Source organism: Eptatretus burgeri, chromosome 15, assembly GCF_056783735.1.
Source record: "Eptatretus burgeri isolate ZD-2024b chromosome 15, Ebu_testis_v1, whole genome shotgun sequence".
Classification (NCBI taxonomy): Eukaryota; Metazoa; Chordata; class Myxini; order Myxiniformes; family Myxinidae; genus Eptatretus; species Eptatretus burgeri.
In genome coordinates, this window is record NC_140975.1 from 42,606,864 (window position 1) to 42,631,369 (window position 24,506).

Consider the following 24,506-nt stretch of genomic DNA (forward strand, 5'->3'; position numbering starts at 1 on the left):
TAAAAGAGAAGATGACCTTCTTCGGAACAAAAAAATAAAGATAGTGGGGTGGTTATCGTTACCCGAAGAAGGGTATGGCCCAAAACGTCAGCTTCTCTTATTCACAACGCATCAATCACCTTTTAAGCTATTTGTACACCGCTCCTTCCCAACTCCATATCCAGGCCATGCATGACGTCATCGCTGGGCGCCGAAGGAAAGGAGTACTCAGTTTTTACTCCGATTTCTTTCTTGTTTGTCTAGGCGATATTTCAGCCATCCTTTGAACTAGGATGCTGAAATTTGGGGACAAAAGTAAAGATGTGCTTTGGCAAAAATGTTATTTTTTAATCAATGAATTTATTAATTTCTTAATTATTATCGATTTATTCATTACTTATTTTGTTTCTCATCTGGGCAATATATCAGGCACCTTTTGATCTTGGAAGCTGATATTTGGACATGACGGTGAACAAGTGATTTGGCTATAAAGGGTATTTTTGATTTATCAATTAATTATTAATTTTTTTGATTCATTACTTAATTTTCAAAAAGTTTCAGATTTCGATGTGGCGAAGAATTCTCAATTCCTCTTGTACATTTGAGTCATTTATTAAAAACAAATATAAAGAAACAAACACAAACATATCGATGTGGAGAATTCAGAGGAGATTCAATAAGCAACACAGTCTTCCTCTTATTCTGTAGTAGATGGAGATTTTGAATTCTTATATAAATATTCGGTAAGCTTGTGTCTGTTCATCCTCTAGACTTAACAGCTCGCCAAGGCTGACGTTTTGGGGTTAAGGGGAGAGATCATTCATCGCCTTATTGCAGCAGTCATTCAGAGATCTCCGGTTCTGGGTTTGAAGCGTCGGCAGGTCTCCTTCAGGGCTCTCTGCTGATGACCTCAAAGTTAAGTTTCTGGTCGTTATCTGTCCCGTTTTAACTGTTTATTTTCTCACCTACATGTTACTGTGTGTTCCTAGTTCAGTTTTGTTTAAAAAATCGTGCTATTTTGTGAGTTTTCATCGACCTTGTCTTACCAGGTGCATGAGGCCTACCCATCCCTCCCATCGGTGTACGATCGTGTTTATTTGTATTTTCTCCCCATTACCTTCAATTTCTCTCTTCCCCACTTTCCCAACGTCCCCCATCCCTCCCAACTAAACACTATTTCTTGTCTTAAATCCCAGAAAAACAAAAACCCTTATCCTTGCACACTCACAAGTCTCGATCCTTATTCTTCTTCTTCCTCCTCCTGCCGGCACACCATCTTTATTCCACTGAGCTGACCCTCTCTCGCCATTACCTTCACAATTTCTTCTGATCTCCAACCTTCCATTTCCGAATCTTACCTGTTCTTCAAAAATACATCAAAAAATAATTATCTTCCTTGTATCCTTTCGATCTCTACACCTCCTGTAACCATGTGTCTCTTTCCACTCTTCCTGGTACTTTTCATCGACCCAGCAGCTTCACACTGCGTTTACCTTTCCAAATTCACCACACACTTCCACGATTTTACTTCAACCTTCCCTTTTCCAAATGTTACGCAATCCTTATTTCAAATAAATAATCTCATTTTTGACTATACACCTCCCATAGCCAAGTGTTTCTCCCGTAACCACCCGATCAAAATTCACTATTCACCTCCCGATTTTTTTTCTACAACACTTCCATGACCTAATCTGATGAAAACTCTCTCAAACAATAATAATAATGAAAACGATCTCTTATAATGCTTAATCTTCCTCTTTCACACATGTGCTACTCTTTTCTGTATCATAATGCACTACTCTTCTGCTATTTAAACAGACTGCTCTCAATTCGACCTTTCCTTCATACCTTACCTAAAAAAATCCAACTGTTACAGCGTTTCTTCTCTCCATTCTCTGAATTCGCCTTTATTGCATCCATCAAGAAATGTGTTTCATCGCATCTCTGACCTAATACTTTAAAAAAAATACCCAGTTTGCTATGAATGTTCGCTTTCCATCAACCATTCTTTTTTTCCAATTTCAGTGCCAACTCACCCCTCACTCTCAAAGCAACCATCACACTCTTCTCCCTCCAAGCCTCCCTCCATCTCACCTCTCTCAAAAACTCCCCCCTTAACTCTCTCACCTCACCATTCACCCCCTCACTCACCCTTCTCAAAGTTGCCCCCGCCCTCTCATCCACAAAGCTGCCTCCTTCCACTGCCCTCTCACCTCCATCTCTTCACTGCACCTCCTCAAATACCTTCTGCCCCCTCTCCCCCAGCACCACAGAGTCTTTTCTCCTCCTCATCCGCCCCCCTCCCCGAGCTATTCTGCAACCCCCACACTCTTTCAACAACCCTCCTTACCTCCCCCCTTGTCCTACCCTCCCACCCCCTGCACCCAAAGCCTCCTTCCCTCCCTCTTCATTAAAAGTGTGGACCTCAAATATCCGGGGCCTTCGCCCAAACCTTTCAGATCTTTCCATACAGGTTGCCACTGACAAACCAGACATAATCTGCTTAACAGAAACTTTTCTCGCCCAAGACGTGTCTGCCTCCAAAGTATCTCTCCCTGGTTACTCCATCCTCCGGTATGACAGGCCTGAGCCTCGGCCTGGTGGAGGAGTTGCTCTCTTCATCAAAGACTCTATTCCTCACTCGACATGCACTGCCCTCACTCCCCCACACCACCACGAATACCTCTGGCTACAGCTTCCTTCCACTCCCACCTCATATTTATATGTGTACTGTACCGTCCACCTAACAGTGATGACTATCTACACCTCACTATCCAAAAACATGGACCATCTTCTATCTTCTCATGCAAACTCTCTCTTCCTCATATGTGGCGACCTCAATTGTCATTATGTCAGTTGGCTAGGTGTGGGTACCTCTCTCACCTGTCATGGCACTTCAGCAAAAGCTTTCTGCGGCTCATTAGGACTGACTCAATCGGTCAACTTCCCGACCCAGATCTCAAGCAATGGTACTCCATCTCTTCTGGATGTGATTTTCACAAATTTCCCTGACAATATCTGCTGCTCTTCCTCCGCTCCAATCGGTTCTTCTGACCACGTCCTTGTCAAAGTGGACATCTCTCTGGCTGTTATTAGAGAACCACCTCACCGCTGTCGAGTCTGGCATTTCACTCAAGCCGACTGGCAGGGTCTCCAAGCAGCCAAACTTGTAGACTCGTCTCCTATCGCTACTTTCTCCAACATCAACTCATCCTGGGAATTCTTTCAAAAAAAAACTTGCTCTCCCTCATGCACAGATTTATCCCCCCTCATGTTCAGTTGTCCTACCCTTCCTCCCGCCCTTGGTTCACTGAAGCTTGTGGCGAGGCAGTTGTCCTGAAACAACTTGCCTTTGCCTCATGGAAAGCAAACCCAACTGAGGGTAATCTCAGTTCCTTCCATAAAGCTCGAAACAAGTGTGTATCTACCCTCAGGAGAGCCAGAAAACAACATCTTTCTCATCTCAAGTCTGAACTTTCAAACCTCTCTCCCTCCTCAAAATCCTGATGGTGTCTAATCAAATCCTTCTGGTGTATGTTCCCCCTCCATCCCCTCCTTTACCTCAAATGACCACACTGCTGATAGCAAACATGAAAAGGCTGAATGCCTAAACTCGGTGTTTGCAGCTAAATCTTGTGTCCAAAACCAATCGCTTTCTCTACCCACCTTACCCAGTCACACCCAACTGTCCCTGGACTCTGTGTCCTTTTCTCCTGATAAAGTGGAGAGATTGCTGTCCAACCTCAACTCAGATTCTGCAACCGGTCCAGACGGCATCAGCCCACGTGTCCTCAAAGCCTGCTCTTCTGCTCTTGCTCACCCTCTCTCTGTTCTATTCACCCTCTCATTTGCTCGGAAATCGGCAAACATCACTGCCCTGCATAAAAAGGTGCAAAAACAGATCGCTGCAACTACAGACCAATCAGCCTTCTGCCAATCATCAGCAAGGTTATGGAATCCATCATCGCTTCAGACATTAATCCTTCCTCTTCTCCAATGGCTTGATTTCTGATCATCAATTTGGTTTCAGACCAGGTCACTCTATTCTGAATATGCTGCTTCTGCTCTCCCAACAATGGATGGAAGTCCTCAATGCCAGACAGGAAATCCGAGCAGTATCCCTGGACATATCACGTGCTTTTGACACAGTCTGGCACCTTTCCCTGCTCACCAAACTCTCTTCCTATGGTATCCAAGGCCATCTCCACTCATGACTCGCAGACTTCCTCTCCTGTCACAGTCAACGTGTGGCCTTAAATGGAGATCTTTCATCCCCTCTTCCTGGCTGGAGTTCCTCAACGTAGTGTTCTGGGCCCTGTTATTTTCCTGGTTTTCATCAATGATCTCTCCGACTCTGGAAAATCCTCTATATCTCTTTGCTGATGACTCCACCCTCTGCCGTACCATCTGTCATCCCTCAGACTGACAAGCAGCAGCTTCTTCGCTCACTGCAGATCTGGGTAAAAATCACAAACTGGTCCAACACGTGGAACATGTCTTTCAATCCGGACAAATCTTACACTCTCACTATGTGTCTTCGAAAGGACCGTTTAGAAAAACCCCCCATCCATTTTCTCAACAATCCTCTGGAAGAAGTCCTTTCTTTCAAGCTTCTGGGTCTCACTATCTGCCATGACCTTTCCTGGGAAAGCCACATTTCAAACCTCGCCTCCAAAGCCAGTCGCCGACTGGGAATCCTCCATCGTGCAAAGTCCTTCCTTGTCCCACCTGAGCTCGTGACCACTTACAAAGCTTTCGTCCGCAGCCTTATGGAGTACTGCTCTCCCCTCTGGGCTGGTGCTCCTGCCTCCCACCTTTCTCGGCTTCACGCTGTAGAAACCAAGGCATTTCAGATCGTTGGCATCTCCCGCAATGAGGCTGAGTCTTTGAGCCTCTCACTCAATCACCGCAGCTTGGTCGGTGGTCTTTCTGTCTTCTACCGTCTCCTCTCCAGCGTCGCCCCTCCTGCTCTCTCTCTGCGATTTGTCCCCACCACATTTCCGCAGGGCACTCAAGGTCCGCCGACAACCCCCTTCTGGTAAAACTACCAAAATCACGAATCACTGCTCACCTTCACTCTTTCTTTCCTCTATTTTCCTGCCTTTGGAATATACTCCCTCACTCTATTCAATCCCATTCTTCCCTCCAGGCCTTCAAAACAGCTGTTCACCACCACCTCTTATCATCCCCCATCCAAATCCTCGATCTTTTCTGCCCCCGATAATCCACCCAAGCCCACCTCCTTCAAATTCTCTGCTTTCCTTCCTGAAAGTCCCTGTAATGCCCATCTTCTATTCCCCATGTTCCCCACCCTATCCCTCTCACTTCCACAGATCTCCTAATGTCTCTGTTCCCCACTGTTTTGTCCTTCCCACTCCCGCCCCTCTTGTCTCATGCCCCCCTTGCTGTGCATTGTGTGTTTGCTCTCATACGAGCCTCGACAAGGTATACAAAAAAAAAAAAAATCAGCTTAAATTCAAATGGCTGGGGAATATTTATGATCTGAAGTTTGATAGGAGTTCTGGACATTACATTCACACACCTTCCATTTAAGCTCGACTTCTGCTTCCAGCCAGACTTTCAGACACCAGTATATAATATATATTTTTTGTATACATTGTCGAGACATTACGAGATTTATATGTAAGAATCCCTGAAGAAGCCAAATCGAATAACAGATGATTCTATTCTACTGAATAAAGATTAAAGATTATTTGGAAGGCCAATCTGTTTTGGGGAAGAGTGGTGTTTTGACTTATCAGACTGGTAACCTTCCAATACAATCAAGAGATATAAGGTCATTTAAAATGCATATATATTATTAAAAATAGATACATGTTTGAGCACATAGATGTAATAATCATGTTGTATTTGAATACATTTCGCATTAAAGGTTTATAACAATACATTGTGCTATATGCTAAAAACATACTTTTTCAAGTTAATTTTCAATTAAGTTTAATTGGCATCATTTTAATATCTTTTTATCACCCTTAAACTAATTTTCCTAATTTTGGAGAAATTTGCATCCACAGATGAAACAGTGGTGGTTTCAGTATGCGATTAGCCAATTGATTAAGAAATTAATTATTTTACGATTATTATTTACTTGTTTTAATTATGCAATTAATCAATCAATTATTGCACACTGCTTCCTCCCAATTCTGACTCTATGTGCTGCAAGGTGGCATCGCCAGGCATCGAAGGCGCCCCAGTGATGTTGTGCGCTGGAGGATTTGTTATTTATTTATTTGGCATGGGGGGGGGCGCGGTGTACTTTGAATGTACCGCGACTTTTGTTTTCTATTTGGATAGATTAATGGAATTTGAACCTGGATTCCCTGCATCATGAGCCAATGATTCAGATGAGAACACCAACAGGCTAACCCTGGCTTTCAATAGCTTTTAGTAAGGCTTTAACAATAATGTTACCATCACAACATTTTCTTGTGATTTAGAATTATCCTTATTATGACAAAGTATTATTTTCATGGACATCGGGTGCCTTTTGGTTTGTAAACATCTTCCATCGTTCATCGAACCGTTGAGAATCAATGCAAGAGGAAATTCATGAATAATCTTTCAGAGAAACAAGGAAAATTGCTTTTTTGGCCTCTTATTTTTGTAGTACTGTTATGTCAATCATGAAAAACACTTTTTTTTGTCCAATTTCCAAATAGAACACAGTTCATGCAGTTGCTGGGAAAAAATAGTGATGAATGAACTGTGATAAGTCATCCAATTTCTTTTCTTTGCACTGCCCCTGCCTAGTGGCAGATGCCGGATAAAGTCAGAGCGGTAGAAACCACGCTCGTGCCGGTGCCCTATCTGGTGCTTGCAATCACCGTCAGAATGAACAGAATGGCAAATCTGAAGAATCAAGGGCCAAATATGACAAAATGAGCTGCGTATGTTCGTGAACGATTCCAATTGCTTCTGCAAATTACAATAGCTCACATTTAATGTACATCATATGGCAGGTGTATCAAAAGGGGAACTGGAGTGGTGAATGTCAGCAGAAGAATATTTAGTGATCATGTGCAGCTCAGCTACTCATCAATGAAGTGGGGTTATAAACTGATTAAAAAGTTTATTGAGACAGTTTCCCTATTCTCCCCATCGTGTGTGTGTGTGTGTGCGCGTGTGCGTGTGCGTGTGCGTGTGCGTGTGCGTGTGCGTGTGCGTGTGCGCGTGTGTGTGTGTGTGTGTGTAGACTGGGCACAAAATTGATAATTGTGGATTTGGATCATGGGAAGTCGCACAACTCATAGAAATGCTCAACAAGACCACGACCTATCTGCAGGAAGTATTGCACAGAAGTCTCAAATATCACATAACTGAAAATGCCACCATAGTGCTATCAAGGCTGAAATTTGACTGGAAAAATGCAAGTCCTGCAGTCTGACCAATTCCATTTTATGACTTTCAAATAGATAGAAGAGTTGAGTGTATGGTGGAAACATTAGGAAATGATTGAATGCAGAGTGTATAGTCATGTCAACAGTTCAGGTCTCAACGTGCTGTATCTCAGAGTAATAGTCCAAAAAATCCAAATCCATTGAGACCATACTCTGTACAGAACATCAGTGCTGCCAAAGCAGTCTCATCGGCCATTGGGCACAATCCTGGATGGGTTTCCACTCCAACACAGGACACTCAAATGGCTCAATCATTCCAGCAAGTTGGTACTCATTTTGCTGACCTCAGAAGGATGACTGGCTGAGTCATCCCCACTTGGTATTAATTCTACAGCCAAGCAGGATTTGTACTCACGACCCTAGGATCGCAAGCCCACCACCCTAACCAGTAAGCAAACATCAGGTATATGAGTAATGGTCAGGACAATTTTAAACTGGGCTGGTGCACATCCATATCATTATCAGCAAGTGTCCGTTGGGTGTCCAGCAACTTTCACACTGCTCAGGTATCTAACATAACCAAAGGGATGGTTCAGGATAGAATGCCACTTCCAAGTAGAATGAGGAACATGACATGAACCCACACCATTACTTTCACAGTTCCTGGATATCAATTTGTTGAGGCAACTTTGGGATGCGTTGCACCTTCAAATCAGGACCCATCTACAGTCAACCCATTTAGAAGGGGTGGGCCAAGTTGCATACCTCTCTGTAACTTGTCTTTTCAAAGGCCTTTGAAGGTAAGTTAAATTATTCTCAAAGCAAGGATTAAAAAAATATTTTAGGAAATATGCTTATAGCAGACTGAAAGTGAAAACTAGAGTGGGGAACTTGACACTTCCTGATGGGAAATTGATAGAATCTAGAATAGAAGGCAAATACATTGAATGACTTCTTAAACAGCGTGTTCGGTGTTCACGGAAGAAGATCGAGGAAGCGTGCCCCAATTGAATTGTCACGTCAATAGTCCTTCCCTCGATGTTGATATCACAGAGGAGGCCGTGAAAAAGAAACTCGTTAACTTGAACTGCAGTAAATCAAGATGGCCCAATGGCATACATACAAGGTGTCTGAAAGAGACTACAAACAGCATTGCAGCTCCTCCGAGTATGATATTTAGGAAATCTCGAGATGAAATCACATTAACCCAAGACTGGAAGTCAGCCAATGCAACACTGATTGACCAGAAAGGGAGCAAGAAGTTGGCAGAAAATTAAAGACTTGTAAGTTTGACCAGTAGTGGAAAACCTCAAGGAAGGTATTGTGAGGGATGCATTGGTTCATCACATGATGACTTACAATTTATTCTCCGACAGTCAACGCCGATTTACCCCAAACAGATCATGTACGTATATTCGTGACCAGCCTCCGGAGTGTCATGGTTGGAGTGCTTGCTCTGAGTCTCGGAGGTTGACGGTTCAAACCCTGGCCAAATCATACCAAAGACTTTTAAAATGCTGTGTGCTGCTTCCTTGCTTGATGCCCAGCATTTAAATTTTAAAAAAAGGATAGAGCACGGACAAACAACCTTGAGTCGCTAATAATTGCGCAGGCTTTGATTGGCCGAATGGACTCCGGCTGCATAAAAGTCCCTTGGAAGGGAACTCACATTGTTATAACTAATGTAGTGGATGTTTGATGAGCTGATATGTTTACTGGATAATGGAGACCCAGTTGACATCATTTACCTTGATTTCCAAAAGGCATTTGATGCAGTACCCCACAGAAGGCTGCTGGAGAAGGTGACATCGTATGGTATTAAGGGCAAGCTTTGCAAGTGGCTCGAGGCATTTCTGACTGCGAGAAAGCAACGAGTATTACTCAATGGGGAGAATTTGGACTGGAGACCTTTGAAGAGTGGAGTCCCACAGAGGAGTGTGATAAGACCCTTGCTTTTTGTCTTATTTATTAATGACATCCCTGACTCAGTACAGAGCCCCCTTGCATATATTTGCAGACGATACTAAGATACTAAGTTGGAAACCAGAGCCAATGCAACACACTATGGGAAGACATAAACCAGGCACAACAATGGTTAAATTAATGGGAATATAGTAAGAATAAGAAGAATGAACATGAAGGTGGAGTATAATATGACTGGGGGGTAAACATACAAGTGGTCCATCAGGAAAAGGATCTTGGTGTCATTGTTGTTTATGAGCTCCATTTTCACAAGCATGTATCAGCTGCAGTTCTGAAAGCAAACCAGATTCTTGGAATTATCAAAAGAACATTTATTTAGTTCACAGAATAAATCTTACTGCAGTAATGTCTGTACTGCCCTGGTCTGAACACACCTTGAATAAGCCAACATCCTCTGGAACATGAAGTTTAAAACAGATGGTGACCAATATTCAGAAAGTTCAGAGAAGGACAGCTAGACTTGTGAAAAAAACTGAAAAAGCTCTCACATGAAAAATGTCTGGAGCCCCTCAATCTCCTCTCCCTGTTATACAGGTGTAAAAGAGGAGACATGATTACAGTGTACTGTATACAACATTTCATGATGAGCTCAGAATTTCAGATGATCATTCTTCAAACTCTTCAAGAGAAGGCTGAGATTCGACATCAGAGCCAAATAATTTAGTTACAAAATTGTCAATGATTGGAACAGTATCCCCCTGGGGATGTACTTGAGGCGCCAACCCTCAATTCTCTGAAAGTCAGACTTGAGACATTGGAAAAAATTTGCAGTTCCTGACCACACATCCTGAGCACACGTGCAAAAGTAAAAATCAATTTGTTAAGTAGTACTCAAGCAAGTGATAGAGTGCAGTGTGTAGTCGTATACAACTCAGAGTACGAATTGGAATCGCGTAAGGTCGCATGCTCGGGCCTACTCTTTTCCTGTTGTTTACCAATGATGTACCAACTCGGATCACTGTACAAAGTACAGAACTATGCCGATGATACTAAAATTATACGGCCCAGCAAATGACCGTAATGACTCATCGTCCATTCAGGATGACCTGGACAAGGTAGTGGAGTGGTCTTAGCGATGGTAACTTCCTTTCAACCTAGATAAACACAAGACCCTTCATCTTGGCAAAGATGCTGTCAACGATTGTCACACTATGAATGGAATTGGGCTTGAAAATGTCGTTAAATAAATATCTACAGGCATCACAATCAACAAGGACCTAATATTCCATCATCACGTCTCCACAACAGTCACAATAGGGTGAACCAGACACTTGGGCTAACACAACGTACCTTCACTACCTTGGATGAAGTTACATTACCACTGCTGTTAAGTCTCTGGTCGACCCATCTTGGAGTACGGCAACTTGGCATGGTATCCCAGATATGTAGCAGACCAATTAATTTGAGAAGGTACAGAGAAGGGCAAAACAATTAGTCCCTCACATACGTCATCTCCCCTACCAATAGAAACTGAGACACCTGAACATGTACTTTTTAAGTTACAGACTCAGACAAGGTGATGCAATGCAGGTTTTCTGGATCATAAAAGGATTAGACCGCATCAACCCCAAGCACTTCTTCACACCTGCAATTCCATGAACCAAGCTGTTCCATGAAAGTGTTCAAGCCCAGGTGTAGGTTACTTCTCAGAAGCAGTTTCTTCAGTCAAAGAGCGATTGAGGATTGGAACAGCCTCAGAACTTCCCTGGTGGAATCTACATCTGTAACAGCCTTTAAAAAAAAATAAAAAAAAACAACTCTTGGACAAATTTTGGCAAAATGAAATCTTTACCCTCCACTGACTGCCAGTATGCAGTCCTTCTTGGTTTAAAGCCACCTGTACACCGATGCTGATGCTCAACTTGGCTCACTCCTCCTGGGCAGGTTGTGCCAAATATCACCAGGTGTTATCGATCGCCTAAACAAATCCATGAGCCTCGCTCTTGTCAAGAAAAAAAAAAAGAGCAGGTGACAAAGTTGTGCAGGTTGTTCACAGTTACACAGAAGTTTCAAGGCTTTCGGAACCACACGGATCAATTGATTGGTGTAACCATGGAATGAATTCTCACAGAACTTACACAAAGGTTACTAGGGTTGGCAAGAACAGACTTCATTTCAAATTTATCTCTTCCTTTTATTCCTACAGCTCCTTTCAATTTATATTCCTAAAGCTCCATCCCAAAGACCTTTACTTCCTGAGATCAATAAATCAAAACTGCAAAACAAATCCTCTGAATTTATTTGCTTTGTTTCATTCTGTGAATGTTTTCTTGCAGACAGAATCCTCACCTCAAATTAAACAAATGACTGATTCTGCTGTTAAAGTCAAATGTTGGATTTGTGATTTCTATTTTATAATCTTTTTTAAAAATATCATCCCTTCCATTTCCTCAATTCCTTACTGTCTGAGATTCTGCTCCTCTGCCCTCTATATTTCAGCTCATATTGTGCGCCGAGATTGTGTGAATAAATAATAATAATAATAATAAAAAAATCGATGCCACATCATGTAATTCAGACGAATAAATGCATTCTGTGATATTTTAGCCGGTCGCAGAATCCATGCCGTTTTACCAGCGTCCGGTACAATATGACTCGTCAGTGGCCTGGTGGTGGAGTGGGGCAAAGTCTGGTTGCATTGTACTCACTGCTATGTGACCCATGGCTGCTCATTGTACTCATTGTACCATGTGACCCATGTACGGCTTGTACGCTCATTGTACTCACTACCCATGGCCTCTCAGCAGAAAATCCTGCACCTTGCAATGGAGTGGCAACTTGTCCAGGATTGATTCTTAGCCAAGGAAACGTTCCTATCGACTGGTTGTGAACACAGCGACGTTCTGTCAAGAGTATGGGCCTCCACCACAACCACCAACACAAAGTGCATCAAGTTTTATGTATGTCCATGTTAGTTTGTGTACGCCTATGGATGAAAACAAGATTGCGCAAACATCAATCTAAGTATACTGCTTCATTCGTTTATTTGTTCATTCTAATTCTCGCTTCTTATTTTCTTTCATCTCTTTTACTCTATTTCTCTCTTGCTTTGTCTATCACTCTCAGAAGAAGTGAATTCTTGCATAAATTTTTCTGTAAGGCTCACCTGGCTGCACCTGAATGGGTTTGAGGGTAGTGAAGTAGCGGCTGAAACCCGAATCCTATCAAATTCCTCCTGATGACTCCATCCTTACTTTTTACTTCTTCGGGTTCCTTCCGATGACTCCAATGCAGTATTTGGTATTCCGTTCAATTGTACATCGATATTAAAAGACATGCCGATCCTCATTTTCAAATGTCCCCCCGTGGGTTAAAATTCTTCCGCTTCCTGCAAAGGAACGGATGTTGCTAAATCGGTAAGACAAACGATGAATCAGATTACCGTAGGTACTTATTTTGACTGTTGCAGATTTCAAAAATTATATGGCTGCCACATCCCAACTCGGTCATTTATGTTATTGTGATTTCACGGAGTCCACAAACTTTGCGTCCAATCACAGGCTTTGGGTAAACTTGGATTTTAGAACCCAAGCACGATCTCGAAGGAGTTTCATTTCAGTGGTGTCATGGTGCAGATTTAGTTGTGTCATGGTGAGAGTGTCTGCTCTTTCTGAGAGATCGGCATTTCGAACCTTGGCAGAGTCATACCGAAAACTAAAAATGGTATGTGCTCCTTCTTTGCTCGATGCTCTAAACATGTATTCATTGCTTTTGACGAATCTCTTCCCTTCATTGGAATGCTCACTCAGCATTGTGCGTTGTGTGAATGATGAATAGTCCAATGTGGCACCCACAGCATCTGCCGCAAACATCGCAGCCCCTCGCATCCTCTGTGATATCAACATCTGGGGATTTAATCACTTGTCCTTGCGGAGATGAATGTTGGCAGGTTTTCCTTTCTTGCCTCCGCTGTCCCTCACATTCAATGTGGCCCAGACCTTTGTGGCAAATGTTACGACAAGCTGACCTGTTTGTAGCCTGATGTTCCCAGGTAACAGCTGGAATGGCACAAGACTTGAGTATAGACTTAAGGACATCCTTATAATGCTTCCTTTGTCCACCACGTGACCGTTTACCCAAATTTAAGTTGTCCATAGAAAAGCACTCTTGGGATTCTCTGGTGATCCATGCATGTGAGCGAGCTGTCCTGATCAGCAAAGCTGGGCTTTCATCAGGAAATACTCAATTCCATGGATTCATAGTGCCGACTTTAATGGGCCTAATGGCCTCCTTCTGCATTTCTGCTGAGAGAGAAAGAGAGAAAGAGAGAAAGAGAGAAAGAGAGAAAGAGAGAAAGAGAGAAAGAGAGAAAGAGAGAAAGAGAGAAAGAGAGAAAGAGAGAAAGAGAGAAAGAGAGAAAGAGAGAAAGAGAGAAAGAGAGAAAGAGAGAAAGAGAGAAAGAGAGAAAGAGAGAAAGAGAGAAAGAGAGAAAGAGAGAAAGAGAGAAAGAGAGAAAGAGAGAAAGAGAGAAAGAGAGAAAGAGAGAAAGAGAGAAAGAGAGAAAGAGAGAAAGAGAGAAAGAGAGAAAGAGAGAAAGAGAGAAAGAGAGAAAGAGAGAAGTGTGGGAGGAGGGTGCTGCATTGTATTGGGAGAAGAGCAAGGATGGGACAAAAAGGGAGAGAGGAGTGGGGATAGGGGAGAGTACAGATGTTATGCTTTATGAATAAAACACACACACACACACACACACACACACACACACACACACACACACACACACACACACACACACACACACACACACACACACATACACTAGTGCTTGGCCGATATCAGCAGGTTGGAGTCAGTGTGATTACTGACTACAGTACATACTGTACACAACCCAAAAACCTTGAGTAGCTTTTACCAAAAAAAACAATGTTGCATTCATATAGACGTTTCAGGGATATGTTCACAAACATAAACAGCTGCGTGTGACGGGTGGAAAAAAAAAGATTTGGCTCGCTAATTTAGAAAACACGTTAATGCAGCAAACGGCTCAGAATTCGGTTGTTGTTTCACAATGACTCACTCAGGATGATGGAGCACGAACCGCTCGCTCAGGATGATGGAGCATGAACCACTCGCTCAGGATGATGGAGCACGAACCACTCGCTCAGGATGGGACTTAAGTGAGCATGTTGCAGTCCCAGGACTCGCTCAGGATGACAGAGCACAAACCACTTGCTCTGAATGATATGGCGTGGCAAAAGCATCCACAGTGAGTGAATGATTCACTCAGAATGATCTAGTGCAGTACCGCTATTGACTATCGTGTGCTCGGCAAGTGGCTTAAGCACTCAAACAAGTACTGCAATTAAATGGTTGATAAAGAATGGCAGGCCAAGCTGTAGCATCCCATTAACTTTAAAGCTGGTCTTCAGCGCACACTCAGCAGTAAATGAAATAAAATGTATTCATTCAAATAATGACTTTATCCACAAAAGAGTTGCTCCTTATTGTAGAATAACCCCAGAGACATTGCAAAGTTTAATCACCCATGAAATAAAAAAAAAATAAACAAACTAGAAGCCCATCGATTTATAATGATATATATATACATATATATATATATATATAGGACCCAGAAGATGCAAAATATAATATATATATATATATATATATATATATATATATATATATATATATATATATATATATATATATATATATATATATATATATATATGTATATCATTATAGATGACATAAATAAAGAGACCCCCAAAGATCTAGTTTTATATATCATCTCTAATGATTTATATATATATAAATAGATGATATATAAAAATAGATATTTCGAAAAATAAATTAACTGGAGCCCATCTATTTATAATGTACGAAAATCTTGCAAAATCCGACCCCCATTGCAGAAAATCCGCAATGTTGCCTGCTCGTCGGTGCACACGTCACATGGAACATCATTCACGGTCCACTCAAACATTATAACTTTATTTTAAAAAGTTAGTTTTTCACCAGATTTGCTTTGATTCCCCAGAGAACACCTCGCGAAAACCTCCAAAAATATAGACATAGATCTGGCAGATGCTATGGAGAAGCAGTCCCTCTGGGGGACAGGGCACGATGTCGAGCAGCAGGGCTGTATTTAGGGGGGAGCCAGTGGAACACGTGCTCCATGGCCTCCACAAAATGGGGGGGGGGGGGCCTCCACATTTTTGTAAAAATAAAAATTTTGTTTGAATAAATTCCAACAATTAATTTGTCTCCAATTTGACGGGAGTTTGTCTCCGATTCTAAAAACGGTAGTAGGTAAATGTTAACATAGATATTTTATTCAACATATTTGTCATTGTTTAGGTTTTAGAAATGTTTTGCTTATGTAGAAGTAATATATGTCTACATCGCTGTCTTGTGTTTCATTTCAACATGTAACATAATCACCGTGCCTGACAGTAATCAGCCTGACAGTCTCCATCACCGTGTGCATGACAGTAACGCATAAAAAAGGAAGAAGGCTAAGGAAAAGGCAGATCGACTAGTTGCTGTCATTGCGAAGACGCCGAGAATTGATCAGTGATACAAGGGATGGTCCGCTTCAACTTCTCAGCCGTAGGCAGAATAATTTTATGAAAATGAAGGTGTCGAAATTTAAGATATGACCGCCAGCGATACTGAAGTCGATGTCGCTGAGGGAACGGGAAGTGATGATAACAAGGATGTGGAAGTCACTGCTGTGGCCGCTGCAGTCCCAGGATTAGCTGATTACGTTGGGCTGTGGCCTGGCTTTACAACAGGCAAGATGATTGATTACTGGGTGAAGCACAGGCCTTCTGAGCTGTGGCCGCTGCAGTCCCAGGATTACCTGATTACGTTGGGCTGTGGCTTGGCTTTACAACAGGCAAGATGATTGATTACTGGGTGAAGCACAGGCCTTCTGAGCTGTGGCATTGTGATGAGCAGCTCTTCCAGCAGACTTTGGAGTACCAAGAACCATCGTGGCAAGGAGACTACAGCAGATCCCGGAAGTGCACGAAGACACTGTTTTAACGCATCGTACTCAACGGAGAAAAGATTCAGCAGAAAGGGCTATTACAACTCTCCTGCTTCAGGCCACATATTTTGCGACGTTTGCAAGCTGTTGTCCAAGGGTGACACCAGCCGTTTTTACAAGCAAGAATTTTAATGATTGGAACCATGCTTCCCACGCTGTTTCGATACACGAAAGTTCTAAAATGCATATTGGACTGCGTGTTCGCTTTAACATAAAGAACTAAGCTCTGCGGAGGACGTGTGGATGTCAGTATGGCTTTACATGTGTAAAAGCAGACCAAGTACTGGCAAAGCATCTTGAAAAGCGCTGTCAGTGTTATCAAGTTTATCGCAGAGCGCAGGCTTGTGTTTCGAGGCAACGATCAGATTAAACAAAAATTTTATTGATGAAAAATGCTTTTGATTCAATTAAGAATCTAATTACAGTAGTTTTTCTAACATATCTTACATTCAATATCACAGGGGGCCTCGACATACTGAAGTGCTCTAGGTCCTTTCCATCCCTAAATACGGCCCTGTCCAGCGGTGAATGCATTAAATCATACAACTCAATGAAGCTGGTTAATTTTGGCACATTCTTAAATTTTTTTGTTCACTCGATATTATAATTCTCCAAACAGGAGAAAAAGATAAGTTTAATGCTTTGGAAATTTCACATTTTCTGGTGTATGTATGGAGGAGGGAACATAGCCTTGCTTTCTTAAAGTAAATATATATATATATATATATATATATATATATATCGGCTTAGTTATAAAACTCGTTATTTCTTTAAACTATCAGATTTCACAACAGATTTTGACACTTATTTAGTCCAGACGATATCTGATCCTCAAAACAGAACTAATATTTCGATGATTTACTTTAATTAATCCGTGAGAGTAGATCGTGGAAAATCGTATCATATCATGTATGATGACATCGCTCCAAGCTCCTGATTTGAAAATGATAGAACTTACAAAAGCGATTATATACAGCAATTTGTTGCTATAATGAACAGGCATTCGATAATATTAATGAGGAAAGTGTAAAAAAAAAAAAAATTTATCGTAGAGAAATCGTTGCGGCCTGTGACAAGTCAAGACATGGTTGAAAAGGCCAAAAAACATGGCGGCTTCAGACCCCAGTGAAGTTACCAAGGATATGCCTTAAGACCCCGTCCAGAGTGGTGACCGAGGGGCACCTGATAAGGGATATAATTAAATAAGGCCGTTAATTATCTTCAAAAGGAGTGTTTTATTTAACGCAAACATCTAATTTTCAGTCATGCACTTCCTTGGAGTTTTCTTAGTTTGCATGCAAAGTTTCAGGCTGATTGGTTTCATGGTTTTTGAGTCATGGAGGTCACGCACACACGCATCGATGCAAGAATGGTGTTGGCTAAGTGGTTGAGGTGGCTGGCTTGGGATTTGGGGGTCATGAGTTCAATCCTGTTAACTGTTAAATTAACACCAGGTGGGGTTGATTCAGCCTGTCATCCTTCCAAGGTTTGTGAAATGAGTATTGGTGTATTGGGGTAATAACTAATAACCATTTGGGGTAACCTGCATCAGAGTGCATCCAGGACCCCACAGTACTCCTTGAAAATGAACCTGCTTCGGCATCCCTATGTGCCTTTATGGCACGGAAGGAATGGTATATAATTACCTCCGCCACCGAAGGTGAAGGAGGTTATGTTTTCACCCCTTTGTCTGCTTTTGGGTGGTCGCTAGACTACCGTTATTCTCAGGTTTTCCGTCTGTCTGTATGTATGTAATGGACAGCTCTGGAGGCCAGAGGAGTTAACCGATTTTGATGAAACTTGACTGGTAGGTTCATACCAGGATCTAGTTGCATGCTTTTGAGCACCGTTGCCCAGCAACGGGACTTTGAAATTAAAAAAAAAAAAATCCGAAAAATATTTATATATATATTTTTCGAAAATCTAAAATCGGCTTCCACGCTTTTATGCGCACCACAATCAACCTCTTTGTCAAAAATTTTCAACCCGATCCGTCAAAAACTATGACTAGTATGCAATTATGTAGCGACCACCCATGTCGCCAACTGGCTTGTTGGGTGGTCGCTAGAGTACCCTTATTTTCACTTTTTCCGTCTGTCTGTTGGATTCGCTATATACAGTATGCTAGATATTCCTTCTTGTCGGGTTTTCTGTGTGTGTGTGTGTGTGTGTGTGTGTGTGTGTGTGTGTGTGTGTGTGTGTGTGTGTGTGTGTGTGTGTGTGTGTGTGTGCGCGCGCGCGCACGCGCGCAACGAGAGGCCCCATAGCACGAACCAGAGAACCGATTTCGATGAAACTTTGCCAACATGTGCAATATGTGCTGTGAATGTGCGCGTTTGAATTTTGTTGCCTAGCAACCACTCGATGTGCAGCGGCCGAAAAACCACGTACAGTATTTTCAATACTTGTCCTTCAGTTTTGAATGTAGAGAAGCGAGACTTCGGAATTAAACACTTCGAGATATTTAGAAAATTTTACTTGAGCCGATTTTTGATTGAGGTTTTATTTTTCAAATGGTAGTCCTTCAAAAATTGGGTGTCTATTTACTGTCATTTTTTTATGAGGGGCTTAGAAAAGTGGGCGGAGCTTAGGGAGAGTGGACGTGGTTGATGAAAAGTGGGAGTGGCGTAGGAAAGTGGGCGTGGTGTAGGAAAGTGGGCGTGGCTTATGAGAAATATTGTGTGGCTCAGGAGGTGTGGTCAAACAAGAGCATTGAGAGAAGTTTATCAGGTTTTCCGTGTGTGTGTGTGTGTGTGTGTGTGTGTGTGTGTGTGTGTGTGTGTGTGTGTGTGTGTGTGTGTGTGTGTGTGTGTGTGTGTGTGTGTGTGTGTGTGTGTGTGTGTGTGTGTGTGTGCAACGCGAGGCTCCACAGCACAAACCAGCAAACCGATTATTTTTTCAAATGGTAGTCCTTCAAAAATAGGGTGTCTATTTACCGTCATTTTTTATGAGGAGTGCCAGTTGGCAAAACATGCAATAGGAAAAATCTTGCCAGGCAGAGGAACAATTGTATGTGAACCAATTCGTCTTGGCAATGAATCTTCATCGGTGGATCGGTCAGAATGAAAAGCATCGTATCCAGCGCTTCAATCCTAGCGAATCCCTCATCGCCTACCGGCTTGTATGTTTGTTTGTAATGGACAGCTCTGGAGCCCAGAGGAGTCAACCGATTTCGATGAAACTTGACAGGTAGGTTCATACCAGGATCTAGTTCTATGCTTTTGAGCACCGTTCCTATGGACACCACCGTTGCCTAGCAACGGGACTTTGAAATTTTTGAAAAATCCTATAAAAATTATTTTTTCGAAAATCAAAAATCGGCTTCAAGCTTTTATGCGCACTATAATCAACCTCTTTGTCAAAAAAATTTCAGCCCGATCCGTCAAAAACTGTGACTCGTATGCAATTATGTCGCGACCACCCATGTCGCCTACCGGCTTGTCTGTTTGTTTGTATGTAATGGACAGCTCTGGAGGCCAGAGGAGTCAACCGATTTTGATGAAACTTGACTGGTAGGTTTATATCAGGATCTAGTTGTATGCTTTTGAGCACCGTTGCTATGGACGCCACCATTGCCTAGCAACAGGACTGAATTTTTTGAAAAAAATCCGAAAAATATTTATACATATATATATTTTTCGAAAATCTAAAATCGGCTTCCGTGCTTTTATGCGCACTATAATCAACCTGTGTCAAAAAATTTCAGCCCGATCCGTCAAAAACTATGACTAGTATACAATTATATAGAGACCACCCATGTCACCTCCCGGCTTGTCTGTTTGTGTGGAGGACGTCTCAAAAAGTTGTGGACGGATTTGGATGAAACTTGGTGGACACGTTGGATGTGTGACAAGGAAGAATTGGTTCGATTTTGGTGAAGATCCGAATCCGGATCTGGATACAATAATTATTTAATTTTTAAAGTGATTCTTCACCATTGAGAGATAAGGACAAACACGATATAGTTCTGTATGGCATGATATCTCAAAAATGTATTGTGCCCGATATGTTCTTGTGGATTAGGCATTATGTGGCAGAGGTATGCGCTCTACCGAGTACCCTTCTTGGTATTATTTATTTTTAATGCGGGATTCCCGGTTGAATCGCAAGCAATACACCGTGACATTGCTAATACCTTATACGAGAAATAGAACGTTTCTCCGAAAGCCCATTCACAAGTTTTAAACGTTCCTTTTTATATTATTGTCTTCATTCCCACCACATAATGTGTTTTTTGATAGATTTTAAAAATCAATCATATCTCAGATGGAGTTTACGTGATTAGAAAGGGTTCATCGAAAAAGGTCTCCCCTCTCTCTTCCTCTCCAACACGAAATGAACGTCACCGCGAAGAATAAAAACGCGTGCGTCCGTGAATCAGGTACACTGGCGTCATTCGAGTGGCGCTTGGAATACCCGAGTGCGCGACGTCAATCTGCGCTGACGTGCAACACACGGATACGTCGGGTGAGGAGTGGAGGGATGAGAATGGCTGGGGTAATTCAGGGACGCATCCAGCCAGCGTCTTCAAGGGATGGGGGTAGGAGGGTCGTCTCATCTGTACATTGGTAAATGGTATTAAGTAATCACAACGAGCAGAAACACAATATTTTCCCACCAATTAAGATCATCATCAACAACACCACCACCACCACCAATCATCACAGAATGTGATTTTAAAATCAATTTATTGCCACGTTCAGGTGAGCATGGGGCAGATGGGGGGGAGGGAGGTTGTAGTGTATTGGGGCAAGTCGTGGGACAGTAAAGAGAGATGTATGTTACGCAAAGGAGTTGGGGAGGAGAAATTGATTCGAGGGTGCGGTGGAGGAATTGCTTGTGATGCTGGAACACGTGGAAGGGAGTGGTGGGAGAAGAGGAAAGAGGGATGAGGTGGGTTCACATATACAACCTGTCCACCAAGTTTTGTCCGAATCTCTCCATCGTTTTGAGACAGCTGATAGACAGACAGACAAACAGACAGACAGACAGGGGTGACAAAACCTCCGTGCACCTTTCAGCGACGAGCACGACAGCTAGATGGAGCAGTAGAGTCGGCTCCACCGAACACCCGGAATTTATAGGTTGTCACCCCGGATAACTCCTGAGCTGACGGGTCCCTTATCGGACCAAAGATCGCCAATAGGTCGACCGCCAATTTAAATTTACCTAAATACCCACGTCATCCAAACTACCGGGGAAATTTACCCTTGGCGGAGCTCGAGCGGAACGAGCCGTGAGCATGCTCGAACCGTGCGTAACCCGAGCGGATGGTTACCGAGGTCCGTCGGTCCAAATGTACAACTACCCAGCAATGGCCTTACTAATTCACAATACGCACCGTGCTAAACCAATAAACTAAACACAGGAATGAGCTGAAACATTTAACGAGATTTATTTATAATGGGTGGGGGGGGGGAAGGGAACACACAAGGAGCAGAGTTATCCGACTATAAGAAATGCAAGTATGTACAAGGCAAAAAGAGCACTTAACAATTCCTACTTATAGACGGGGCCACACGGACACACACACGCACACACAGATACCCAGAAAGAGAGTGGACCCGATGGGTCTTCAGTCTGTAGAGCCAGCCCGGGGTACCTGCGCCGCCTCGTACGGTCACACCAACTCGGATCACCACGGTGGGACTCGAACCCACGACCACGACCCAAAGTCCATTACAGTCTGCAGGGCCCTCGTCGACAACCACTCACTGGCTTTGGATGCCAGGTTGGAAAATGCCTAGACTGAGAATGTCCTCTCCCACCAGGAACGTCTCACACACACGATCCTCGTTGCTTGGCAAAACGCCACGATCTCGTGAACTGGCCAACGCTCCTACCACGAGCACACCGTCTCTTTACTCCATCGTCCAGACCACCACTCTTCCTTTTAGGCGGGAGGGGCCTCTTTTCCTCGCCACTCCCTCCTCATTGGATGGTTCCGTCGCACGATTCACTCGTCGTCCCCGTGAATGGCCGAAAGGGGTGCCAAGTCCACTGATTGGACCTGGGGGGGGGGGGGCGTGATGGCCGTCGCAACGGACCGCCCCTCAAACAAGGAGAGTAATATGGTCCTGCGTGGGCTTCGCTTATTGGCCGACCGTCGGCAACCTCGCGCGCATCCCCCGGATTGGGCGAGAGACCTCTCCCACCAGGAACGTCTCGTGGTCAGGTCCTCGTGAACTCCGCCCACGTTCGTGCTGACACGCACGTGTGCAATGGTGCCGCTGGAGGATGGTGGAAGGAAACGAAGGCAGGTGTCATCGTTGAAAGTTGTTGTATTTGTCGCAAGTGTAAAAATCCTATCTATAAAATAACTTCACAGCGCATGCACACTTAATTCCCATTAGACATAGGGGATGGGTTCAAACTAGAAACACATACTTATCGAAATAACTAAGCTACAGGGACGGCTGTATGTCTGTCTGTCTGTCTGTGTGGTGTGGGGACGGCTTCCAAATTCATAACAATAATTCATGGTTGGTGTTTCCCTGGCGGTGCAGATTCGGGTTTATACCGAACCTCGATTTGGTTGTATTAATTGCAGGTTCCAGGTTGATAAGGCTGGGGATTCACACTTAACGCAGTCATCGGTTTTAAATACTTATCTTTGAAAATAAGATTTATATTACGAATAAAGCTTTACATATTAGCGGACAATCAAGTTTAGAGCACATTGTAATTCAACAATTGTTAATATTCATCATAAAATTACATTCGGAAACGGACCATGGAGAAAATTCCAGCGTTACACGCACAAAGGCCATCGATTTATAATGTACGAAAATCTTACAAAATCCGACCCCCACCCCCCCCCATACCCCCTCCCCTGCACTCCAACCATATGCTCCATACATGTCCACTTCTTATTTTTATCCTATTCATATCCCTCCTCCACTTCTTTTCTTTCTCCTCCTTTTACCGAATTTTAATTTTCTCACTATTGCTCTTCGGCTGCGTACGTAATAAATAGATGGCTGCGAACGCGTGGCAAGTGCAGTCCGCTTGAGTTACATTCATGGAAAAGAAAAATTACAATTTGGTTTCTATTTTAACCTGTTACTCGAATGTTTTTGTCTATACATACAAAACATCCATTACATTCCGTGAGTGGGCTTGTGTAAAGTGGATAACACACACACACACACACACACACACACACACACACACACACACACACACACACACACACACACACACACACACACACACACACGGCTGTGGAAATTCGTATTACACCATAAAGGGCCCTCAGGTGAGATATCTCGATAGGTACATGTGTAGTTAGGCCAAACCCGTTGTAGAGAGGGAATTTATGTGATCCATTCGGGCTGAGATCCTTCAGTTAGTCATTTTTCTTTCTCTATCTTTTATTTCAAACAAACAAAAACCGCCAACGATGCTGGTGGGCTTTTCCCGCCATTCTTCCCCACGCTTGGTGTGAGGGAAGGGGGAAGGGCGGCTCACCGCCGATTGGTGGATGGACAGCGTGAGGGGGTCAGGGTGAGGGAACGCCCCTTTTTCGAGAACCCTCTCGAAGGAGAGTGGAGCCGAAAACGGGGCGGAGCCCCGCGCTATAAAAGACGGACATGGGCGGGGCGCGCTCTATCCCTCTTCCTCCACTCGCTTCCTCCTCCTCTTCCGCTTCGCTCGTCTGCGTGTGGTTGTTGGTTGATTGGTTATTCCCTTGTCCCAGCGGGGTGGCTTGAGGTCTCGCTCTCTCCCTGACTCGTGGAACTCGCCTCCGTCTGAAGTCGTTGTTGCGTCATCGCCGAGCTGTGTTGTCGTGGTCGAGTGTCTCTGCGTCGGTGTGGAGCTCGTGGAACTCGCGGAGCCCGAGGAGCTCGTTGAAGTCGAGCTGTGTCGTCGTCGAGTCTGGTCGAGTCGGCAGTGGAGGACGGCGAAGGAGACGGAGCTCGGAGTGGAGGTCGTGGGAGGACTTGATGGCCGCACCAAGGGAAGTCCTTTCTTTGGGTTTGTGCAAATGACTGTGGGTGGCGCCTGTCCTTAAAGTAGTATTGTTTTAAGTGTTGCCGTGTGTACGCGTATTCGGTTTTAACTCTTCCTTTGCTTTCTATGTGCATTTTTCTTTTGCTGTGGATACGTGCTTGTCTGTGTGTGTGTGAATAAACGTGCTTGTGTGAACTTGTTCCCCGTTACGCTGCGTCCTTTCCTTTGTTTGACTCTCC

At 43.4% G+C, this 24,506-nt stretch overlaps 1 long non-coding RNA gene across 3 annotated transcripts in view; it reads right to left on the reverse strand.

The window, feature by feature from the left end:
• LOC147012046 (uncharacterized) overlaps positions 1 to 13,645 on the reverse strand; it is a 40,103-nt gene extending 26,458 nt beyond the window's left edge. Inside the window, exons 1-2 of one of the 3 annotated variants that reach the window (XR_015051933.1) lie at positions 9,809 to 13,645; positions 9,512 to 9,591 (exon numbers count right to left, since the gene is read on the reverse strand). This is a non-coding gene — a long non-coding RNA (uncharacterized LOC147012046). Of the gene's footprint in view, positions 1 to 9,511 lie in introns of all 3 variants that reach the window. The other 2 variants (XR_015051932.1, XR_015051934.1) reach the window with 2 other exon arrangements.
• Positions 13,646 to 24,506: the final 10,861 nt, after the last annotated feature.